A 17,884-nucleotide genomic window follows, 5' to 3' on the forward strand; every position below is an offset into this window, starting at 1 on the left:
GTAAAATCCAGTTTTAACATTATTCTTTATAGGAAAAGAAAACATTCTCCATTGTTTCAGGTTTAAAAGTGGGCACAAACATTTGCTTTTCCCAAGAGAGAGGAAGAAGTTAGTGTAGGGACAAGATATATTCTTCTTCTGGCTAGAGCAGAGGCCTTTGGGAATATGGTGGGTGTAGATGCATTTGCCTTGGGTTTGCAGAGGCATGCAAGAACATCTCACATTCACAGAGCTCTCACTATGAGGGCTGCCTTCATGGCAGGTCATAAATAAGGACTGTGTGGCTTCACTGTAGCAACATGCAGCAGGAAGAGAGAGAGGCAGTAAAGGAGAAAATAACCATTTACATAGGAGACTGTCATAATTATATATTATGAGAAAAGGACTAGAAAAAATAATTAAGAGACTAAATGGTTATAACCCGCCGTGTTGTTGGTTAATATTTTTGACTGAGCAAAAATGAACCCTTAAAAATACTATAAAAGAAGTCAAGCTATCATTTAATATTACTTAGCGCTTCATGTAGCAGATTTTTCATACTCCCTACTTGAGCATACAAATTTTCCAGGGTATCTGCATTTTTTTAATTCTAGCAAATGGAAATACAGGCACAAATATGAGTTACTGTAATTGTAGTCACTTGATTTGCTCCAGCCTACACGTATCTAGTGGTGCAAGCACTCAGATTCAGATGTAAGATTCAATTAAAAAAAATCAGGAGCAAATTTTGTCACACAATTGGGAGACCACCCTGCTAAAAATGTGTCCCTGTAACTCCAAAGGACAGTACAAACTGGCATACCTACCCTATAGAAAGCATGAGTATTAGTGTAACTATTATTATTCCCCTTTTAAAGAAGAAACTTAGCCCAGAAGAGTAAAGTAAATTGCTTCAGGTTACAGAGCACTTAAATGGCAATGTCAGGATTAGAATTCAGGACTACCTGGCTTATCATTGGTGCTCAGACCAGTGCACCGATTCTGGGCCTCCATTTTAACTTGCTTTTAAAATAATTAAAGGGACTGAGGAACTTCGCACTGTTTTTGAAAAACCAACCAGAAGATTTAGTGGATGCATTTCGTATTTGTTAGCTCTAGTTTTGCCAGAAGGTCTTTCAGTCTCCTTGTCACTTTGCTCTATCTGACCTAGCTAACACTAATATTTATTGCCCATTTTCATTTAGCTCTTTGAAAGCCAATCCACTTACTGATTGGAAAGCTCGCACAATTTTACAGATAGCATCATTGCAGAAACTTGTTAGGAGCCTTTAATAAGCAAAATGAACACTGAAGTGTGGTTTGGGGCTGTTTAGCTCCCAAATGATAGGAAGCAAAGTCATATCTGCTGATTCCTGCAACTCAAAATGTGTAGAATTAAAAATGTATGCAGTCTTGTTGTAGCTGGGTTGGTCCCAGAATATTAGAGAGACCAGATTGGTGAGATAATATCTTATATTGGACCAACTTCTGCTGGGGAGAGAGACAACCTTTCGAGCCACACAGAGCTCTTCTTCCGGTCTGGGAAATATACTCAGAGCTACAGCTAGAAATGTTCAGAGTGGATATACACTTTGGTGGATATTGCTCCAGGATCTAAGTTAGTGTATGGTCCTCATTACCATAGTATCTGAATACTTCCCTCTCCCCCTCCAATCTTTAAAATAGTTATTCTCACAACATCCCTATGTGATAGGGAAGTGCCCATTTTATCTCTGCTTTGCAGATGGTGAACCGACATCCAGAGAGACTGAGCGACTTTCCCAAGGTCATATAGAAAGTAGTGGAACCGGGAAACGAACCCAGATCTTCCTAATCCCAAACTACTATCCTAACCACTGGCTCAACCTTTGTGACATGCAAAGAGATGACCATTTTGCCATTTGCTCTACTACAAGTATTTCAAACTGCAACATTCATATCAACCAGATAAACATATTCTATTTGTGGAAACCTTAAAAAAAAAAAAAAGACTCAGTATGATAAATAACCATGGAATGTTACAAGTGCCATTAATATTGTTGTAATCTCTGCCCCTCACTGGGAGTGCGACCCTCATCTAAGGAAATGGAGCAAACTGTGAATAATGGGCCATTTCCTGATACACAAACATAGTAGCCCATCTTTTCCCTCAGATCTTCAGGCTTCACCTTTTATCATAGTTCCCCCCACCCCTGCTTCTGAAGAAACTCTTCAAGGTTTTTTTAGATAACAAAAGCCTGATCCAAAGCTCACTTAAGACAATGGGAGTCTTTTCACTCATTTTGGATTAGGCCTTTAGTTTGAAGAATGTATTGTAAGCATAGGTGCTGGAACTAGGGGTGCTGGGGTTGCTGCCGCATCCCCTGGCTTGAAATGGCCTCCATCATATACAGGGTTTACAGCAGGGGTCGGCAACCTTTCGGAAGTGGTGTGCCGAGTTTTCATTTATTCACTCTAATTTAAGGTTCCGCGTGCCAGTAATACATTTTAATGTTTTTAGAAGGTCTCCTTCTATAAGTCTATAATATATAACTAAACTATTGTTGTATGTAAAGTAAATAAGGTTTTTAAAATGTTTAAGAAGCTTCATTTAAAATTTAAATTAAAATGCAGAGCCCCCTAGACTGGTGGTCAGGACCTGGGCAGTGTGAGTGCCACTGAAAATCAGCTTGCGTGCCGCCTTCGGCCCCCGTGCCATAGGTTGCCTACCCCTGGTTTACAGTTTGGTTCAATGGCTCTCAGCACCCCCACTATAAAAATTGTTCCAGCATCTCTGATTGTAAGGGAATCCGAGCTGCGTTCAGATATTTTAAGGATAGAGATTTTAAAAAGTTGTTGTCTTTCTTTTCAGAAGTGACAAAAGAAAAGGGCACTGTCATTAGAGCCGAATGACACAACTCTGTTTATATTCAGAGGTCTTTACAGGAAGAATAAATTCACTGTGTGAGTGTTGAATAGTTACCTATAAGGAAGGCCACACTGTTTTTTTTCCGCCTCATATTTTCCTCATTTTACATATAAGCAAAGGGCATCAAAACAACAGGTCTCTCCATATAAAAGACAGTTGTGTGAAGTTACAGTTCTCCTTGTAAAGCAAAGTGAAACCATATTGAAAACATGCACTACCTAGTTATCCAAGTCATAACGCCAAGGTTAAATCTGTTTCTATTTAGACAATGACTGGACGAGCATTTTTATTATGCTGCTACAACAGTACTGTATGTGCACAAGTGGAAAATTCTCTCTCTCTTTAAATAAAAAAAAAACTGTGGCAGGCCTATTTGGCACCTTTTTTATACCATAAATACAAAGTGACCTTTTCTCCATGACTCTGAACTTTTGGTGGCCTTCCTAGAAACAATCTAAGTATCCAAAAATAAACATCTACATAGAATAAGTATTAACCACAGGGACCTTTAAATATGAAGAAAATAGTCTCTGTTATATCGTTTCTTCTCTGCTAATGCAAATACCACCCCATGGGGTTAGAAAATGACTTGTTTTCAAGGCTTCAGAGTGTCTTGTGATGCTAGCTCTGCACAGGCTGAACGGAGTGGTTCTGTTTTAAAAGAACAGAGCCTTAATCGCTTTCAACTTTTCTAATTCTTCACATTCCTTCCTACGAAAATAACTGGTTGCCTTATAATGGCAGAAACATTTGGAGAGTAAAAGAAAAACAAAAATAATCAATTTTCAAGGTTCTCTCGCAGATGGAAGGAGCTGTTTATGAAACATTTATTGTTCAGTTGCAGGGGAAAATCTTGTCATAATAGCAAAAGGGAAACCATGGAAATATTGGAAGGTTTTTTGCATAAAAATACTCTGCTCTACAATTCACTTTTCAAGCAAGAAAAAAGGGAAGATCCCATCCATCCCTTACCCAAGAAGTGTAGAGTTTTAAGTTTTAATGCAGAATCACCAGCCAGAGATGACATTTTTCACACTAACATATAAATCAGCAGAATCGCAGAATAAAAATGATCATTGTGACGGTACCTCCCATAAGGCTCTAAGGAAATATTCTTAGAATGTGTTTTATGCTACATATACCATGTAACATATCTCTGTAAAGGTTTTGATCTACTGAATGTATTAATCCTATTTGCATGCATGTATTATTTTTGTATTCAATGTTATGAATGTTGGCTGTGTACTGGCTTGATTTCTAAATAACCTTAGTAGAGCATTTGGTCAGTTCCTGGAGAAAGGAATGTTGAAATTAAGTACCTTATCAAGAAACACTTAAAGGACAATGGATCTTGGAATGCTCCAATCCACATAAGAAGTCAACCTGAGGACTTTAAAGAGCATGTAAACAGTGGATGCTACCTGTAAAAACTGTGAGTCATGCATGGACATGTGACTTGCCCAGGTGACTTCTAAACTCCATCTTGGAGCTGGACTTTGCATAGGAGTGAGGAGGGGGTCTCCACCCACAAGAGAAAGTCTATTTAAACCCCTGGGAGACCCCTCCATTTTGTCTTCAGCTGGCTAAAGAGAGAGCCTCTCCACCCCCTAGGCAGGGCCGGCTCCAGGCACCAGCTTATCAAGCAGGTGCTTGGGGTGGCAAATCGGGAGTGGGGCGGCACTTTCAGGGATTCGGCGGAGGGTCCCTCACTCCTGCTTGGAGCAAAGGACCTCCCGATTGCGATCGCGGTTTGTTTTTTTTTGGCTGCTTGGGGCGGCCAAACCCTTGGAGCCGGGCCTGCCCCCAGGATACTTGGAAGAAACTGGAACAAAGGGCAGTGACTGCAAGTGGTGTGAGTGATTGCTGGACCCAGGCTAAAAGGGGTCCAGCAAAGGGGTCTGTAAAAGGGAGCATTCTGGAACTGGTAAGGATCTTATCTGTATTCAGTTTGACTAGACATAGATTTGCGCATTTTATTTTATTTTGCTTGGTGACTTACTTTGTTCTGTCTGTTACTACTTGGAACCACTTAAATCCTACTTTCTGTATTTAATAAAATCACTTTTTACTTATTAACTCAGAGTATGTATTAATACCTGGGGGAGCAAACAACTGTGCATCTCTCTCGATCAGTGTTATATAGGGCGAACAATTTATGAGTTTACCCTGCATAAGCTTTATATAGGGTAAAACTGATTTATTTGGGTTTAGACCCCACTGGGAGCTGGGCATCTGAGTGTTAAAGACAAGAGCACTTCTGTTAGCTGCTTTCAGGTAAACCTGTAGCTTTGGGGCAAGTAATTCAGACCCTGGGTCTTTGTTGGAGTAGACAGGAGTGTCTGGCTCAGCAAGATAGGGTGCTGGAGTCCCAAGCTGGCAGGGAAGGCAGGGATAGAAGAAGTCTTGGCACATCAGGTGGCAGCTCCCAAGGGGGGTTCTGTGATCCAACCCGTCACAATCACATTGTAGTAATCGCTTCTCGGCTCTCTGAGCTAAGAGGTGAAAACATTATCTAGCCCAACCTGTGGCAATAGTTACATGGACACTGTCCACCAACTGTGATGGTTTCCAACTACACTAACGATTCTGTGCACAAGTATTGACTTTGATGAGCTTTGAATCAGGCCTTAAGCTTAATGGGTTTGGAGCTGAATTTTCTGAGTTTGAATTTCATTTTCTTCTGTTGATGCTGCTGTGTGTACAGTTCATCAGCAAGATTGTTACATACAACAATTGGAATTGCATGCATATTCAATAACATTGAATAACTTCCCTAGCAGATTGACATACTTATAGACACAGAGCATTGGAAAGTGGTAGGGTGACAAGAAAGCAAATGTGAAAAATAATAGGTAATAGGAGCCTATATAAGAAAAAGAACCAAAAATTGGGACTGTCCCTATAAAATCGGGACATCTGGTCACCCTAGAAAGTGGTGACGCTATTGCCTTGGTCTCCTGTGAATTCAAAAGATGCTGCTTTGAGCTTGAGGACAAGTTCTTTCTAAACACTTGACTTTCCTAGACGTGTTCATGTGTGTAGCTGTACAGCAGTTCTCTCCACTACTGGGAACTGAGAGAGAGAAAGTACTCTTAAGGTTGGTCTTCATGACGGTGAGATTGACACTGCTGCAATCAATGCAGCAGGTGTTCATTTAGCAGGTCTAGTGAAGACCTGCTAAATCAACAGCAGAGTGCTGTTCAGTACTGGGGTCAACCCTGGTACTCCAGCTCCCCAAGAAGAGTAACGTAAGTCAACAGGATAGTGTCTCCCGTCAACGCAGCACAGTGAAGACATCGGCATAAGTAAACTCCAGCTACGTTATTCATGTAGCATAACTTACGTCAACTTACCCTGGTAGTGAAGACAGGTCCTCACATTTGCTTGCACAGAAGGCAAGGTGGGTGACACCAGTTTCAAAGTGACTACAATTCTATTTACCAGACATGGGCACATTTGGATCTCATGACTGCTGTTGGGAATTCTTCCCTTATGCTGGAGCTTTGCTGAGAGGAGAACCAGTCTTACCAAGACTTTTCAAGAAGTCTCTAGGAAAAGCTATACAAAGAGAAAGCAAAGGAGCATTAGAGACCGAAAGCAATTCAAGAAACATGTACAGCTTTATTAAAAACTAGGTAAGAGGAAAAGTTCAAATTCTGGCTGCTAATCTATCAGAAAACCCTCATGGTATCTGCAAACCCCTGAGGAAGATCCTTGTAGCCTGGAGTCTGAATGTGATGCCACAGACTAAGTGCCATGTGCAGCTTTGCCCGGCAGGGAGTGCAATCAGAGCCGGCACTTCACAAAAAAGTCTGCCAAAATGCCCATTAAAATTGGATCAAGGCACAGCACTTATAGATATTGAATTATTTAGGTTTTATTTTTAAAAAGTATAATTTATGACACTATCTTCAATTTTGTTGCTAATAATACACGGTTGGAATTATGAAAAATATTTGTAACTAGAATTATCATTTTCATGTGTGAAATGGAGCTGCTGTGGTATCAATAGTTTGCTGACAGAGGCACACCAATCTATCAGAGAACTGCTATGCCTAGAATTAGATGGTGTCAATGCACAGTATTTGTCACACTGTCATGTGCTTAAAGGAAGTGTCAGAGCTTACCAAGACCAGTCTTTTAGCACTAGCAATGTGGACTGTAGTGGAGGGGATGGGAGAAAAATGGAAGGGACCATAATTAAGCAGTTGTTTTTTTCTTTCACCTTGGCTAGGTTGTCACAGACTAGAAAAAGCTTCTGAGTAAAACCTTGTGAATTTATCAGATTCTATTGACTATGCTTCTAATCATATCCAGTCATTTCTTTAAAATGCTCAGTGTGCTGTCCATGAAGTTGGAGGGGGGCTCCCCCACACCTCAGGCTCCAACCTGAGCCCAAACATCTACAATGCTGTTGTTTAGTTCTGAGCATGAGCACAAATCAGCTGACACGGGCCCAGCCATGGGTGTTCTGCTGCAGTGTAGACGTACCCTGTGACCCTATGCTCTAGTTGGGGTTTCAGAGCCTGGGCTATAGCCCGAGTCAGAACATTTACACTGCTACTTTTAGCCCCACAGCCTGAGTCAATTGACCTGGACTCTGAGACTCATTGCCAAAGGTCTTTGATTGAAGGTCAACATAGCCTCAGTGAATCTGTGAATGAGCAAGGAATAGAGCAGGTATCTCTTGACTCTCGGTCTTGCATGTTAGCTACAGGACCAACCTTCTCCTACTCTGGACATACAGGGTGGGAATTTTCAAAAGCCCCCAAGCAATGGCCTACCCCCGGTCCCACTGAAGTTAATGCTAACACTTCCATGGCCGAAATAGGAGTGAAGTTTGAAAATCCCACCAATTGGGTTTATTGAGCAATGCGGTTCCTCAGAGTGACCTAATCTATGGGATCAAACAGATTCTCTAGTTGTCTTTACTCTCAGAATAATTATTGTATCTATTTTTCAGTTGTTTCCCTTTGTCCCTATCTTACTATGAGCTGGTATATTTTCATAGTGGTTTTATGTATTTTCAAACATTGTGGCCAACAACCTTGAGGCTATAGTTATTTTTAAAGAATTCTGCAATTTTTACCCTGAGTTTTTAAAATGTACATTTTATTATGACAGTCCTGTTCCTCCAGCCTAAATAACAGCTTCTCTATAAAGTTCCAACAGATCATTACTGAACATTAGGGTTTGCTTCTTTGATCAAATCACACCATGATAAGACTAAATTTGAATGTAGCCAGCTACAGCTTCTCTTTAATATTATTCCTATAAAATGATATTTAAATTTGTCATTTTGCTAAACATGATTTTCATAATCTATTGCCTGGGAAATCACTGTAGGGTCAGAGTGTAATCGGCTATCACTGCTTAGATAGGAGAAAGAGGATTTGGGTTGTTTTTTAAGCAAAGCTATACAAAATTTAAACAAAATAAATACAGAACTGGAATGTTGACTCTACTTCAGCATCCATCCCTTATTTAACAGCAGATAAAAGGTCTTCTTTGAAGTGAAACAATTACTGAAGGTTCCACATAAACACCATTTGTATTGGGATTTGCAGTACTGTAGCCATGTTGGTCCCAGGATATTAGAGAGGCATGGTGGACCTGAAAAAGAGCTCTGTGTAAGGATAGGTCCATACTTACCCGCCGGGTCGACGCGGAGAGTTCAACTTCTTGGAGTTCGAACTATCGCATCTAATCTAGACGCGATAGTTCGAACTCCGAACGCGCTCCCGTCGACTCCGGAACTCCACCACCGCGAACGGCAGTGGCGGAGTCAACGGGGGAGCCGCGGAATTCGATCCCGCGGCGTCTGGACAGGTAGGAAATTCGAACTAAGGTAGTTCGACTTCAGCTACGCTATTCGCGTAGCTGAAGTCACGTACCTTAGTTCGACCCCCCCCCCCCGTAGTGTAGACCAGGCCTAAGTGTGTCTCTTCCACAAACAGAAGTTGCCCCAGTAAAAAATATTACCTCCCCTACCTACATGTACATGCTATTGGGCCCTGATTTAGCACAGCACATAATCACATGCTTAATTTTAAGCATGTGAATAGTGCCCCTGACTTCAGTCTAACAAAGTTATATGGCTTCGGGGAACTAGTTACATGTTTAAAGTTAAGGAGGAACTTAAGTGCTTTGCAGAATTGAGGGGCCCTAATTACTTTCTTATACATGTTAAGTGAGGGTCAAGATAATTTTATTTAACAGTCTTAAGGAAATCTATAAGGGCCAGATCCACAGCTGGTGTAAATTGGCAGAGCTCCCTGTAAGTCTTTGGAGCTTTGCCAGTTTACACCAGCTGAAAATCTGGCAGTTAAATCTCTATAGATGTTTTTCTTGCATCTTTCCCATCACTTTTTTATTGCTATTTACCACTTATGAGCTTGATCCTACAGTCCTTACGGTGGCATAACTTCCACCTCCCATCAGAGTGTTGCTGGCATAAGGACTAGATGATCAAGCCCTTAATTGATTGAATAGCTTCTATAATGTAGAGGAGTAAATGGTACATAGATTTCTTGAAATTTGTGTACAGCTCTGCGGTTGTTGTTAAGTACCCCACTAAACCAAATAGTCAGAACTGAAGGAGTCATTCTGTTTAGCTGGGTATTACACATTTTACTGTCACGGTCTTTACATTTTAATGGGAAGATTTTTGTTAGCTCCATAAATTGTTCCATCACTGAGCGGGCAGAAGGCATGTAAGGAGCAGAGGGTTTTTTTGTCTTCTCTTTAGGATTTTATTTTAAAATAATCCCCCCCCCCATATTTTTAAAATGTAAAACTCTACTAATTTTAAGTGGGGCAGCGAGGGGGGCATTGCTGCTTAGACAGCTTCCCTGCAAAGAGATCCTATGGGGTGATGTCACAGTGTAACTTCATTGATAGCAATGGGTTGCTGTGATGAGACAGGGGAATTTGGCCCTAATTGTTCTTTCATTGTTTTATAGGCCTCACTTTTCAAGTTATTTTACTTTTGGGTCATTTGAAGTTTATGGTTTTAATAAGAACTGAGGTTACAACTGAAACAGATTTTTTCAAAATAACAACACTGTGGATTTTGAATAACTCCCTCTTGTAAGGGTAGATGGTGACTCGAATCACCCAGGCAAGGGAGTAAGAACATCTGTTACCCCCAAACATGAGCTACCCAGGTTCCCAGATAGGTAGAAAAGGATGGGTGTTGTATGCCACTGTCTGCCCTGCCTCCCCACAGCATATGGACAGGGAACAGAGTAACCACATTCACTTGTGATCCTGAACAACTCAGAGCTGATATAAGCAGTGGCAAATTACTGCCCCCTGGAGGAAGGGGAAAACGGAGGGAATTATGACTACGAATCATCATGCCTGAGGTGATGCAGCTTGTACGCTGCCCCTTACTCAGAGCCGTGCCTAAAGGCATGGGCTAGTCCTTATAATTTCTTCAGTTTCTTTTGCAGGATCATGTATAAAATTCAATAATCAGCTAAACAAGCTAATTGCTGATATTCAATTAAATAAATAATCATCATCATCAAGGTATTCACACAGCTCCAAATATATATTCAAATAAAGCATGTTCCTTATTGAACACATCCAATACTGAGCTTTCCAGATTTAATATAAATAATTAGACCTGTCTCTCTTTAGACAAATTATCAGTGGGGAAAGCTTTAAAAAATATTTTCTTGTGCAATACGGTGCTATTTCTTTAAATAAAGAACTCTGGCAGCACCGTGAGGCCGTTAGCTTAGCACCATTAATACAGAATACAGTCTATCAGCATTTACTGAACTCTCTGTGACCCATGTGGAAAGTAACTACTTTAGCTTATACTTATGAAAAATATTAATAAAATGCTACTGAAATGTAAGCATAGTTCATAGTAAATGTTAAATCTGAGCAATATTGCCAACCCTTTCAATATTGGAGAATTTTTCCAAAGATGGGGGAACCACTTACTTTTCAGGGGAACCAGAAGAGCTGAAATGGAGGATTTTCAAAATATTTCTTGCAAACTGGTTTGTACACACAGAACCCTCTCCTTTGCATGCTATGCGTCCTACTGTCTGCAGAAGTCTTCTCTCAGAATGGGCTCACATTCCAGAGACTTAAGTTTGACAGTACAACAGAGTTACCAAGCTAGCTACGTGAAAGAGTGTTCCTTAATATGCTCAGCCTCTAAAGGCTGTGGCTCCTTCCATAAGGGATGGACTCCTGTCTCAAAAAAGTATTATCTGAACGTTCAGGAGTGAGTCTATTCTGCCTGACTCTTGGGGAGAGGAAAACAGAGAGCGGGAGGTCCTTTTGCTTTTAGGACTTGTGTCTGCATCATTATTTTGGGGATTGTGCCTGTTTCTGATAGCTCTATAATAACTAGCCTGTGATGTCATGGAACAGGGCTCACATATTGAACGAATAACTTGAAGTAGTTTTGAGATGCAAGGAGTAGGGCATTTACTTCTGAAAGCCCAGAGGTAATCACATGAGACAAAACGTGCACTCACCTTTCACATACATAGGTTGCCATATGTTTCATGGGTATATTAAGGTACAGTGGCTGATCAGGAAGGGGTAGTATCGTTAAAACACAGCCATAGTGGTCATATGCACATCTCAGCCACTATACAATTAATCTTTCACCATATGAAGGCATCCACTCTGCAAAGCCCTTGCTGTTAGGGCCAGTGCCAATAAGTGCCTCATCTCATCCATGCTTCCTATATGTTTGACCAGTGCCTCGCACAATGGGAATCTGACTATGATTGTGGCCTTTGGCTACTAATGTAGTAAACCAGTAGCATATTAGTACATCACAGGACCCCGTCCCTGGCCCATGTAAATTAATTGACACTTGCCTCATCATATAGGTGGTACATAACAGGTGCATCATGCACGTGGGTGGGGGAAGCCAAAACTGAGCTCACTTTGATTCATACTTTCCTGTAAAAATATGTGAACATTCAGGGCCAAATTTATACACAGCTCAAAAGTGGCCACTGAGTTGTCCACTGCAGTTTGTGTGTGCAGTTCATTATATTGACTAAACTGGGTGCTTTGCACATCTAAAAACCCCATACTTTCAATCTGGGTAACTGGGCTTTCATTCGGCTACCTGACTTGTGCATGCACAGCCAATTTTGTGCGTGCCGTTAGTTTGCACAAAACTCCGAAAGTAAATTCAGCAGCAGGAGACTGAACATAAATACATTTGTGCACTTAACATCCATGAAGAGTGAAATGTTTGTCATATGTCTAGGTCCTCTCTCTGAGAGACAGACCATCCACCAGTTTAGAGGAGGCCCACCACTGGAAGCTGAACCTAGTTAGTGACATTTCAGTGAGAAACAGACAGCACATGGCTAGGGCTGCTAGCTGGGTACCATAGCTACAGAATTACTCAATTTTGTTCACCACGTCAATAAAATTCTTACAAAAATACCACCAGATTTTTGGCTAACAGTAAGAAAGTTACCCAAGCCAGTGTGACAACCGTTTAAGAGGCCTAACCTCTGTCATACGGTTTTCATTTTATTTATACACTATACAAACACAACAGCCACAAACACATGTTACGGGCTGCTTGGGACTTATTAGTGAGGTGAATTAGCACTGTAGCCTGACCTGTTGACAAGCTTAACCTTTAACCTCCCATGCACTGGAGATTGCAATTTGCAAGCCATTCTTGTCATGAGTAGCTGAAAAATATGCTTATTTACTTGTGTGAAGCCATAAATGAAATAGGCTGGGTGAGCTCAGCTTACTTCCCAGTTCATAGTTCATGACATAAAACCACTAACACATGTTCAGCAAGTGATTCAGCGTGGGGATTGAATGCTACTGCACAATAACCCAGCTTCACTCTGTAGAGAAACAAGAGTTTATTTTCATATGGAGTGAAAAGGTGAGAAATCAAGAAGGCTTCTTTCTAAGTAACCTCCTACTATGATTTCAAGAAACTGGACCTTTAAAATAGTGGATCAGGTATTTTCAAATGCTCTTTTAAAGTTCAACATGAATTTAAAGCTTAAGAGACTAAAATCCTCTATGTATCAGTATCCATAATATATCTGTCATGATAGTGAAGGCTCTCATGCTGTTCCATCAGTATGCCTCACCTGGCCTGGAAGGACCATCTGTAGGAGTGAGAGGATAATTCAGTCATTCCACTATCAGCCTTTCTGTTGAGTCTGGTGCCAGTTAGGATGATGGGGCTTTCTAGTGATGAGGTCAAAAATGGTGTTTCCCACTGGTAGTTCTATCACTTTAGTCAGACTTGTAACTCTTTTACTTTAATACAGTGTTGCTAATTATTATGATTTTATCGTATCATAATATTTGGGGGTTTTCTTAAAGCACCAGCTCCTGGAGTCAAGTGATTACATAAGGATCTCAGCTTTCATTTAAAAAAATAACCCATAAGGTGTGTCTACACAGCAAAGAGAACCCGTGGCTAGCCTGTGCCAGCTGACTTGGGCTCACGGGACTTGGGCTGTCAGGCTGTTTAATTGCTATGTAGACTTCTGGGCTCTGGGACTCTATGGGGTGGGAGTGTCTCAAAGCTCAGGGTCCAGCCTCAGCCTGGAAGTCTATACAGCAATGAAACAACCCTGCAGCCTGAGCTCCATGGGGCTGAGTCGGCTGGCAAGAGCCAGCCACGGGTTCTTTTTCTGTGTAGACATAGAAAATATGTCTAGCCCTCATGGCCGCGAAGAAAAACCTTGAAAACATGAGGTGAATATACCCTAAAGTCTGAAAAAACTGAAGACAAAGAAAAAAAAGTAAAAATGTATTATTTTTCTAAAAAAACCCCTCATGGTTTTGAGCCAATGTGATGATTTTGAGGGGGTCTGACTCATGATTTGTGAATGCTCAAGGTTGGCAATACTATAATATATGTAGTAGAATGATCATTTCAGGTTTTCGCATATTAGGTCTGTTCAAGTCTACCAAATGAACGCAAAAACTTGTAGAGTCCTCGGGTTCAGCAAACTTGGTATTGTGCTGCAATGTTGGCAGCTAAGCGTGGACTCCCAGCTTGTTGGCTCCTCCAGTCTGACCTCATGATAGAGTGACCAGATAACAAATGTGAAAAATCTGGACAGGGAGTGTGTGTGTGTGTGTGCGGAGGGGGGGGGGGGAGATAATAGATGCCTATAAGAAAAAGCCCAAAAATATCAGTACTCTCCCTATAAAATTGGGACATCTGGTCACCCTACCTCATGACCATAGATGAACTTGGGTTGCGAAGTTTGGATCTGAACCCAAACTTTCCACAAATTTGGGATTGTTCAGATTCAAAGTCCCACAATGACTGATGAGAAAAGGAGACCAGAGTCACAAATTTCAGATCAAGGTCAGCATCTGAAATTTTCTCCAAATACAGGATAATTGGATCAGGAGTTTGAGTTCTGGCCCATCTCTAATCATGATGCAAATGTGATCACATGACACCTAGCTTGCTAAATAAGCTAGAACCAGAATTTATGGGTTGGTGGTCCTTCCCTTGGTATTTACAGTTATGTGTGCATGGGCACACACATATACAACATCCCTCAATCAGTAAATCAATCACACCGATGTTTAAATATCTTCCATGAAGTGGACTCTATGGTGTTATCTATGATTTCTGTTTTTTCATCTTTGGTTCTTGCTTGACAATTCTCTTTTCTTTCAGGATATGGAAATCAAAAACCACAGGCAATATATATTTGCCATATTCTGTGAAGGAAATAAGAGAGAGAAAAAGCTTTTTCTCTCTCTTACTTTAGGAGATTTACATTATCCAGAAAAACACGAAAGCCCTAGTTGAGCCAGGAAAGGTTTTGAGAGGAGTGTGGGGGAGCAGCATATATTGCTCTGTTTTCATTATTCTGATAAACATACCATAGGCAGCTGTAGCCTACAAGTTTTAGGTTCAAATGTGACACAATCCCTGGGATATCTCAGAGGATATGAAAGGATGACACGATAAGCAATGAACAGCAGCTCTGAGCCGAGCACGGAAATACTGGCTTTATTCTACAAATCTTAGACTCCTGACTTCAGGTTAGTGCTGAATTTCTGCTTTAATTTATTTTTTAAATTACGGCTAAAAAAGCACATATTCTCATTAAAACACATTTAAAAATATCAACACCATCTTTCTAGACTGAGTGACAAAGTGATCAACATCAACCGCAACCAAATCCCTAACTGTACAACCAAACTCTAACAATAGGCTCAAGGAATAGGAAAAAGTCATGTTGAAAAGTTTCAGAGAAGTCTTTATTTTTAACATAGAGAATAGTCTCTTGTCCAATCTCATTGCCACACTTACTCACACCACCTTCTTCTATAGCATTTAAAGGCAGGTTCATCAGTGGTGGATATCACAGTGATACACAATCTTCCAGCTATTGCTAGGATCATAGTCACTGGTAATAACTCAAGAAGCAGCACGTCTTTGAAGGGAACATTTCCCCACTCCTCTTCCCCACCAGTAGAAATCCAAATGCTCTGCAGCCGGAGGCTTGCAAGAATTACATTTTGGGTTTTGCGGTCATTTTGGGTTGGTGCGAACATGACAAATGGCACATTTTAATTTCAACTATTGCTCACTCAGATAGGCAGTAATTCATTCAAGCAGATAGTAAACCCAATCAGGCAACAGCCCACAGTCTGAAGTGTGGCAGCAAACTCTTTAGCACCAAAATAAATATGCGCATGAACTTCCTCCATAAATTGTTTTCAGTGAGGCAGACGAGAACCAGCGAGAGTTTCAAAGTTGGCTTCTGGCTTTTCAGTTGCCCATATGCAGCAGGGTGAGTCAGTGGGGAGGTCTTGCCTCTGGGCTAACCCTCTGAAGCTAGCCTAGGGACCTGGTCCTGCAGCCACTGAAGTCAATGGTTGGTTTATCTTCAGTGGGAGCAGGGTTGGGTCTTCAGTCACTATGTGGGTTTTTAAAAAAAAGTAATTACCTTCATTTAGAACAAGTAAGTGGATTGCATGGATTGAACTGAAATAAATGCGGATGTGCAATGTGAGTCTAGGCTCTAGGTACATGTAAGTGGAGGGGGGGTGTCTAAATGGCCCTGATCCTCAGCTACAGCTAAGGAATGCTCAGTGAACCTGAGGATGGAGAGCATAAAAGTGGCTTCCTTTGCACCCTGTGGAGCGTGGACTCCATTGGGCTGACCTAGCTCCTGTTACAAATTAGTGCAACCCGATGTTTACTTTGTTTTGTACCAACTGCCTGTGTCCTCAGGGGCCCTGTTGTGGCAGGAGTGATAACAATAACCCCAGCATTGTCCTCTTTCCCTTGTCTATGCCCGCCCGCATAAAGTATGTATTCAACAGGGCCAGGATTTCATAGAGATTTTATTTCCTTAGCACCACACATTGTAGTGGGTCTCTATTGCGGTTAGAAATTAAAAACAGTTTTGAAGGGTGACTAGCAGGTAATTTAGGACTCTTTTTAATATTAAAAATTCTAAGATTCCTAACATGAATAGAAATATTTTCAGACATTTTAAAATGTTAAAGAACACCCAATTTTAAACTACATAAGACTTTCCCTGCAGTGTAAGAGATCAAAAGGCCCAGATTCTCAAAGGTATTTTAGGTGCCCAACTTCCATTCAAATACAAGGCAGTTAGGCTCCCAGCTACCTTTGAGGATCTGGGCCAAACAGTCTAACATGGTTCTCGTGCAGGCAACGAGAAAGCGAAACTGGTCTGTTCATACTGAACGATGTGGAAAATGGAGAAAAATACATTCAAATGTTTAGAACAGGGGTCGGCAACCTTTCAGAAGTGGTGTGCCGAGTCTTCATTTACTGACTCTAATTTAAGGTTTCGCATGCCAGTAATACATTTTAACATTTTTAGAAGGTCTCTTTCTATAAATCTATAATATATAATTAAACTATTGTTGTATGTAAAGTAAATAAGGTTTTTAAAATGTTTAAGAAGCTTCATTTAAAATTAAATTAAAATGCAGAGTCCCCCGGACCGGTGGCCAGGACCCGGGCAGTGTGAGTGCCACTGAAAATCAGCTCGAGTGCCGCCTTCGGCACGTGTGCCATAGGTTGCCTACCCCTGGTTTAGATCTACATGTTACATATTTTAATTAAGTAACTGAGATAAGTACATGTTTTATACGATTGTTCTCTTGACAGTGTTACTCTAATTTTTTCAAAACCAAGTAATCAGTAAATTATTGCATTGCCTCTATATTAGAAATGCTACTTCCACTGTGCAACAATGTTATCATACCCTGCAGTACTTTTGCAGGCTTTGGGCAATTCTTTATTGCTTTAGCCATTTGTTGTTTGCAAATGACACCAGCCTTGCTAGTAATTGTATCATTCCATCACTGTGCAGTGTTGTTGCAAAGCAAGGCAAGGCAAGGCTGAGGTCTCATTTGTATAAGGTCACTCCCTCACTTCTGGCTTTTCTTGTCAGTGGGGTCCAGTTGCTCTTGCTTTTCCTATCAGGGCCCAGAGCCCCATCTCTGATTATCATGTTGTATATTCTCTAATGAACAGGGGGCACTGGAGGGGAAAAACCTGCTCAACAGCTGGTCATCACTTTGGAGACAGTGAATGCTACTGTTCTGCAGGATAATTTTAACTTTTTATTTTTGTCTTCTCTCTCTAAAAATGGGTGAAAGCAAATCCAAAGTGCAGGGGAAGAATTGGGATCACACTGAATGGAGGATGGTGATTTGTAACACATTTTGAGATGTCACTAGCTGCTGTGTAGGCTGAATCCCACACTAACGGCCAGCCTGGGTTTTTGTAACACTGACCTTCGGTAGCAGTGGAGGTGGTTTGGTGCCAGGGGAACTAATTGTGCCCCTCCCAGGGTCCCAGGGCAGACTGAAGAAGTTTGTCCTCCAGAGAACCTTGTAGGAGGGTGCAGTGTATGCCCACCTCCCTGGCCAGCCAGTTCCACTGGTTGGTATGAAGGGGGATAGGGTGGCTCTGTCTTCTCCCCAGCACCTCCTTGTTCTGGTGACTGG

At 41.2% G+C, this 17,884-nt stretch overlaps 1 long non-coding RNA gene across 1 annotated transcript in view; it reads right to left on the reverse strand.

The window, feature by feature from the left end:
- Positions 1 to 17,884, reverse strand: part of LOC123349142 — a 263,248-nt gene that overhangs the window by 3,917 nt on the left and 241,447 nt on the right. Inside the window, exon 3 of the long non-coding RNA XR_006573392.1 lies at positions 6,241 to 6,445. This is a non-coding gene — a long non-coding RNA (uncharacterized LOC123349142). The remainder of the gene's footprint in view (positions 1 to 6,240; positions 6,446 to 17,884) is intronic.

This window comes from Mauremys mutica, chromosome 14, assembly GCF_020497125.1.
Source record: "Mauremys mutica isolate MM-2020 ecotype Southern chromosome 14, ASM2049712v1, whole genome shotgun sequence".
Classification (NCBI taxonomy): Eukaryota; Metazoa; Chordata; order Testudines; family Geoemydidae; genus Mauremys; species Mauremys mutica.